Here is a 5875-nt window from a genome sequence, read left to right on the forward strand (position 1 = left end):
ACAACTAACACATCTGGAGAATCGTAGCCAGATATTTTCTGGGGAAACTAGAATTCTGAATTCAGTTTATGTCCCCATGACTAGTACTAGGATGTAGTACAGATAAAGGCCGCGTGATTGAAACGATACTACTCTCCCCTAGAAAATAACTAATCTTTGGCTCGATTATTTGCATAAACGCATCCAGAAGAGCAATCGATTACGTAGGCTTTTTTAAATGGGCTTTGCTGGCACTTTTCACAAGGAATTTCAGATGGAACTTTCAAAGGCCCCGTGAGGCCAGATAGCCAAGCCAGACTCGCCATCGGGTTTTGCCTGCAGTACCTGTAGATTTGGGTGAATTCCTCCCTTCTCCAGGTCCCCGAGACATCCTGAGGTTCCCGTACCTGCCAGGAGGTGACCTTCCTCAGTCACCTCGTCAGGCTGCTGGGAACCCTATAAGCAAGGTACCAGGCCTGTTCTTCCAAGGGGCTTTGTTGGCTTTTGTCAGGTCTACCTTAGTTCCTTAAAGCTGTCCGTTCCTATCTGAGTTTACACACGTGCCTCTCAGGTATCCCATTCCAGTCAAAGCCTTGCGAATATCACCAGTGTTTTTAATGGGTCCTCTTACAGGGAAAGCAGATTCCTATTGAACTCATGCAAATAAACAGACTGCCAGGAAGTATCAAAATAGCCACGGAGAGTTTTTAAATTCTGGAGGGATCAGGTAGAAAGATAAAGTTTCAGTTCTGCTTATACAGGCAGTCATTTACTAAACTGTTGGCAGCTTATGGGCAACACTCGAAACAAAAAGCCACAAAATCATCTTCCTTAGTTTACGTAGTCGTCCTAGGTAACTAATACCTGTTCTGCTGAAATCTAGCTCTTGACTAGCTTAGGAGTAATAAAACAGTGACTAGAAATGACAAAAGACTGACAAATGACAACGGTTAAAGATCTGATGAGAGAGCTTACCCTAAGACAGTGGACATGAGGAAATTTGGATTATTTTTGTGACACAGAACATTCAGTCACAAAGTTTAGCATCATTCCCTTTGGCAGTGCTCTCCAGGTAAATAAATAAACAAATAAATAAATGTGTGCGTGCGTGCGTGCGTGCGTGCGTGTGTGTGTGTGTGTGTGTGTGTGTGTGTGTGTGTGTCAGTCAGATAAATAGGCCAAATTAGCCAAATATTTTCCCCGACGAGGAGAAAAAATTCCTCTGACAGGTTCCAGGGGCCCTCGGGAAAATATCAGAGTTAAGTAGAGGTATAAGCACCTTTTTGAACTTGATTCTGGGACGCCGTCAGAAGGAAGTTTCTTCGGCACTTGCCTCAATAAGATGATACGTTGCCAAGAAGCAATACTTATCCACTTAACCAGCATGACCACAAAATACCTCAAAGGCAAATACAGAAGGTTCCACAGTCGTGAGCAACGTTTAGCTTTTAGTCCTTTTACTGGGGGGATCTCATTTTCTTCAATACTCAGACGACTCCTTGAGACTTGAAGCATGAGAAACTGCTTTGATAAAACAATTAGAAAACCTTTTGCAATCTTTCAACACGAAGAGCAGCAGACTAACCGTTTGAGAAAACATTGTCTTTTTCGCCGAAAACAAAATTCGAATTTTGCCGTGTCCTTGATATCGAGACTCATTTGCTTTTATTTCACAGAGCATGACCATATCCGTTTTTCCACAAGCTTTCCACAACTTTCCTTACACATCCGTGTTCTCCCTCTTTAAAGAAACAGCTGTACTTTAGAACAAAGTTACTTCCTTTTATCCAAAGACCCGTTTTTTGTTCTTTTTTTAGCATGCACAAATGTTTTCCTCATGACTTCAAATACTTTTAGTTAAAATTCAAAATCGTTAGGAACTTGCAATTTTCAGTGAACACTGAGAAGTAGGCTATTGTAAGCCGTCACACTAGCATTCTTTAGATGGACAAATTTATGAGCACCTTGACTAATTTCTGGAATCGTGTGCTTTAAGGCACAGTCTCACTAAGCACAGAATATGTCTGAACTGAGCAAAACTTTAAGATTTTAGGTGACGACAAAAATTCTCAGGCTGTCGGTGGGATTACACACTGCAACACACAATTAGTATTGAGCTGTTCGCTTGCTACACACTTAGCCGACTCATTCTTCACTATGCCAAACCTTGACTGAATGTGAGACAGAGTCAAGCCTCTAATCATTTTATTCTGGGAAGATTTAGCAGATAACATCCACCTAAATGACTGCAGGTGAACGTAGGCAGCTGAAAATCCCAAGGACACGTCCCTTTCGGTTCCACTTAAATTAGCATTCACGCTTCACATCTTTTATTGGAATTTTCTGGAAGTTTTAGAACGTCCAATTTTCACAAGCGCTTGTCTGTAAATCCATTTTATTAGTACCATCCGGAGGTAGAAATAGATTTCTCATTGACCCACTTAGACACACACACCAACATACAGATTGAGATGTAATGTACTACAGCTAGCAATACTTTTCATGAGAGAACATATACACAGACAGACAGATAAACCGACACAAAGATTTGAGTTACTAATATATCCAATTGCCTTGCTTCCTTTTAGCTCATTTGACCCAAAGTGTCTCAGTTCTCAAGAATACACTCTGAAGGTGAGCAGTTGACATAACTGGGTAAAGGTTTCGACGGCCCCAGACTAACAGGGCTGAATGAAGGCTCTGAAATGATAGGGACTGTGTGTGTCCAGGGGGCTGGAAATAAAATGCAAGTACCATTCTAGCACCAGTCACTGAAAGCCAGGCCGTGCTGCGGAAGACAGATTTCTTCCGTTTTGGGGAGTCTAGTTTAAAAACAAAAGAGAACCTCCAAAATTTTGAAGATAATGAGCTCAATAAGTAGACTAGGTTTTCACCAAAAAGATTTAGAGAACGAGTCCCCTATTGTAGTAGTTCACAGGACTTTTGACTATTTTCTTTCCTTGCATTAAAATAGATTTGGCTGCATCACCTTATCAGACTGTCTACTTCTCTTGGGGGCCAAGCCTCTCCGTTCGAGAGTTTGTATTGAGGTCAGGCTTGTGGGCAGAAGAGAAGACACTTCTTCCTTTTCAGGCTCTGGGGACCGACATCCCTCCCAGTTCTTTAGAAAGGCAAGCCAGAGGCGTGTGTGTCTGGCTTTAACTTGAAGAGGAAGCTCCCACCTGGGAGAGAGAAAGACAGCCGTGCGACACACCCGGTCGGTCGGTCGGTCGGTCGGTCGGTCGGTCGGTCGGTCGGCCTTTTCTCTGTGGGAGGGCGTCCCCTCGCTTCGCCCTGGAGCCTGGAAAGATTTAGCAGATACCATCCACTTCAATGCCTGCCGGTAAACTTAGGCAGCTGATTGTAGCAAGGACACGTCCATTTCGGTTCCACTTAAATCAGCCTTCGTGCTTAACATAACATCTTTTATTAGAATTTTCTGGAAGTTTTAGAACGATTGGTCATCACCTCCTCTGCCAGGCCCACTGGACTTGAGCACTCCTTACCAGCGTGGCCTGCACCTTGCCTCGATTCCCCTCTTGCCTTCCCACTGAGCAAGAGTCGCCTCGGAGCTCTGGATCTCGTGGGACCTTACCAGTGTGCTCCTCCTTTACGCCTTTTGGGAGTTTGGCTAGTTTTTGTGTACCCGCCCAGAAGTGGCACTCTTAGAGGATGCCAGGTAGTCAACAGTTCCCCTAGTTCCGTTGGATGCCTCGCTGGAAACTGGTTCACCCAGAGCCAGAGAAATGAAAGTCCAGGAGACTGAAAGTAGACCCGAGTGTTCCTATCCTATCCCAGTCTGGAACTCTGGGCTGCTGCTGCTGCTGCTGCTGCTGCTGCTGCTGCTGCTGCTGCTGCTGCAAGTCCCGTGTGTCCCGTCCACGGTGACAGCACAGCACGTCAACCTCACGCATGAAAGTAGATGACTCTCCCGATGAGAGGTGGAAGCTGATTTTCCTCACCAGAAATGGTTTACAGAGTCAACGTGCTAACGTGTAAGAGGCAGAGGCAGGCACCAAGAGAAAGAGACAAACAGTTCCTTCCGTCACTTGCAGTTTTTTTTCACTAGATCGTAAACTCCATAGGAAGGAGAACCATTTCCTTAGCTCTAATGCCTGGTCCAGACTAGCGACTGAAAACATATTTGGAGTGAACTGAACTCTGCATTGACTTTTTTTTTTTTTTTTTTTTTTCCTTTGGTGTTGTCGTTTAGGTCCTTGGAACGCGGCAACCATTTTCGTGGCATTTCAGCAAGATGTCTCCACGGGATTACCAGAACTCCAATTTTGACTCTGATGTAAAATGTACATGTAGGTGCATTAAACTATCCGGGTGCCAGTGAGTCTACTGCAAACTCTTCCTCTCTGATTCTGATGCTTGATCCTTTAAGAGGCAGTTTTCGCACGGCTGCCCAAACGGCCTACATACGTGAGGGCTCGATGTGGACAAGCTTACTGAGAGTTCATAGGAAATCTTTCCTTGTGAACATTTTACTGACCCGGGTATTCGTCTCGTTGATTTACACTGCACATACCAGACAGGTAGGGTCTTTAAAAGTCCATATTTCTGCTTTGCTTTTCACGTTGAAAGAGTCCCAGTATTTTGGCCAAAGTATATACTTCAGGGAGTCCTTTTTTGTTTTTGTTTTTTGTGCCCACCCACCAGCCACCCCGTACACTGTATTGACATCCGTGAAAAGTGTATCTCACATGTGTGTGGGGGTGGTGGGGGTGGGGGTGGGGGCGGGGGTTCAAAGTGCACATCCAAATATTGGAAGTCTGATACACTGCACTGTGTTCTGGAATAAGATGTAATATGCTCGCACCAGGATCACACAGACGGTATGCATCTGTAATAACTTCTCTGGAACCTATTCTATAGATTAAGATTCTTCTATTCAAACAAATACAAATATCAGATACGCTTCAGAGGAGTTGATGATGCTAACGGTCTAAGATTCAGAAATGAGAGGAGGCAAAATTACTACCTCTGAAACTTGGAGAAACGAGGCACATAAATATCCGTCATGTAGCTGATAGGTATCCAGGATAGCCACACAAGATCGACGTCAAACCTCCATGGGGGTGGGGGGGAAACGCTTTTGAAAGGTGAAAATAACCGGCGACTCAATGGCACAGCACACAGGCTGCTGTCCATTTATGCAGACACTTCCTGTCAGGAAGGATGGATCCAAGATCTGTCCATGAAAACCAAAGCAAAGGAAAGACTCGTGGATACCAGAGCAGACAAGAAGCACACACAGCAGAGGTCGAAACATGCGTTCATGCTAGAATCCAAACTTCTGATTGCGTGCCGTGTCACTGACGGAGGGCTCGCTGGAAATCCAGACGATGGTGCAAGAATCCGGGAAGGGTGATTCACAGGCGAGCATCCCGGAATAGTCCTTTTCCCCCTGACGAGCTACTTCCTCTCACCAGTCACCCGAGAACTGTACACGGAAACAACCTTGAGATACCGTGGCACTGCCATTCGATGGGCGGACGTATGTGAAAATCTAACCGAACCCCGATGCTTACCACGTTGCTGAGTTTGGAGCCGTGGGCTCTCTCGTCTCTGCTGGCGGCAGGGAGACTTCTGCGATCACCTCGGAGAGTGGTCCGCAACACCTAGTTTATTTGGAGATGCCAATGCACTCACCCATCCTGTGGGCATCGTAGGCGACGGTCATTCTCGCCATGCCAACTCTCCTCACGGAGACGTGTCCAGAAAGTTCACTGCAGTACTGCTGTTTTAACTGTGGAACCCTGGAACCAGTGCCCATTAGCAAATGGACCGTGCAAGAGGTTTGTTTGTCATCTTTGGTTGCCGACACGAATGAGTACAAGGTACGTGTATTACTTTGGCTTCCCCTCAGGAACCATGATGAGTTAAGAAA

The sequence above is a fragment of the Manis pentadactyla genome, chromosome 18 (genome assembly GCF_030020395.1).
Source record: "Manis pentadactyla isolate mManPen7 chromosome 18, mManPen7.hap1, whole genome shotgun sequence".
Taxonomy (NCBI): domain Eukaryota; kingdom Metazoa; phylum Chordata; class Mammalia; order Pholidota; family Manidae; genus Manis; species Manis pentadactyla.